This window comes from Melanaphis sacchari, unplaced genomic scaffold, assembly GCF_002803265.2.
Source record: "Melanaphis sacchari strain LSU unplaced genomic scaffold, SCAv2.0 Contig10_pilon_pilon, whole genome shotgun sequence".
Taxonomy (NCBI): domain Eukaryota; kingdom Metazoa; phylum Arthropoda; class Insecta; order Hemiptera; family Aphididae; genus Melanaphis; species Melanaphis sacchari.
Window position 1 is genome coordinate 2,962,695 of NW_020270420.1, and position 2,066 is coordinate 2,964,760.

Here is a 2,066-nt window from a genome sequence, read left to right on the forward strand (position 1 = left end):
ACGGTATTACTTCGTTCAGTTGTGTTATAAAATTTTCCTGCGAAGATCCATTCGTAAAGATACCAGAGATAAGGGGCAAATTCTGACGGTAACTACCGATAAAACGAGCTGAAAAATAACGATGACAGACTGCGCTGCAATCGCACAACTAACAAAGATAGTGTTTACTGTTTACTGTTTATACTGTTTATATGTCGTTTATGGTGTTAGGTTCCTTTTTTTGAAATAATAGTGCGATTTTTAAGATTTGACTATAATTTACTGTACATATTTTAGATTATTAAACCACTAGTGTAATTTAAGCTTTAGAAGTGAGGAAATTTTTTCAAATTACATAAAAAATAATTCGTTTCTATAATATTTATAACACATATTTAATACCTATTATTTTAATAGAATTTGAAAATTGTATGTTACATACAATATAAATAATAATAATTTTCATACAATATAATACTAGTAATAAATATTTTAATTTTTTTTTGTTGATGTAAAAATAATTAAACATGTCATAGAATTGTTAATAAACTAGATATTAACTAATCGTTTCTTATAATTATAGATGGAATTTATAAAACCAGAAAAAAATCAATATCGAAATTAGGTAGTCAAAAAAGGAAAGATATGAAGGAAAAGAAAACTTTGAATAAAAAAAGAAAAAAAAGTGAATAGTATAAATTTATAACATATTGAAGGAATAAATTTATAATTCAAATATTTTTAATAGAATGTTTCTTACCAAGAAAAAATTAGTCAATTGATAAAAGATGAAAAAATTGGGAAAGATATAACAAACTCAATTACTGTTAGACAAACTGGAGGAATTATTACTATAAAATCAGTTGCTAATAAAAAATGTACAGACTATTGGACGTTAGCACATTACAAAACCAAAAACATTGAACTCATTGATTCCAAAGACAGGTGATATACTCATATATACATGTATATTTTTTTAATATTTATTTTGAATTAAGTTAGTGTATAATAATGTAAAAAAAAAAAAATATAAATTATAATAGAATATATTTATGTGATTTAGTTGGAAACATGCAGAATGTTCAATGAAACTGGCAATAACGGATCAGGCAAAGGATCAGAGTCTTTCAGGATAGCTGAACAACATTGTTCAAACACTTTTTGATCATTTCATGAAAAATCCAAAAAAAAAATTACTCAACACACATTTTCAAATTAATTTATATGTATAAAATATGAACCTTAGTGACAGTAAATTTAAAAAAATATGAACAAATGATAAAAAAAACTTGAATTATCATTTTTTTTATTTTTTTATTTAAATAAAATAAAATAATACATTTTAAGATTGAAAAAAAAATTACAATAATAACTATGAATACAGTATAAAAGTAGTATTAATAAACAATGTGTATATATTTTTTTAATTACATTACCAAATCTTGTAAAATCATGTTTGATTATTAATTAAAATGGAATAATAATAACTCATTCAGGAATGAAATATCATCACTTTGAATATTGTTCTATAGCTGAATTCATAATTTTGAATATATTGGTTTGTAAATTCATTTTGTTGACAAGATAATGGTAATCCATTAATATCAGCCTTTATTAACGTTTATGTCGTATCAAATGTTTTTTGGTATGTTTCTAACTTTTTTTGTTTTTCAATAATATATAAGTTAATATACTGCTGTAATTGATTTAAAGGGTGTAAACCACCGTGAAATAATGTTATGTAATTATTATTAGAATATAAAACGATAGTTGATTGGTTAATATTAACTAAATAGAAAAAATTATCAGCTATTTTAACATGTTTACATAAGGTATGTAAATTATCAATAATTGCGTTATAATTACTTTCACACATTAATGTGCTCTACTGTTTTAGGTCATAGCATAACAACTTTTTTAGTTAATTTATATTATAATAATATAATAATTAAAATCTGTTTATTAATCAAAAGTCCAACCGTTACACTTTTCTGGCCAAAAAGACGGATATAGAACACTGATTTTGATACGACGACTGGTGGATTCATATTCATATTATGTGACAGAGTTTTTTTAATGACAAATAA

At 23.0% G+C, this 2,066-nt stretch overlaps 1 pseudogene; it reads left to right on the forward strand.

Moving 5' to 3' along the window:
• The first annotated feature begins 727 nt into the window (after positions 1-727).
• On the forward strand, positions 728-1,221 carry LOC112603672 (annotated as a pseudogene).
• Positions 1,222-2,066: the final 845 nt, after the last annotated feature.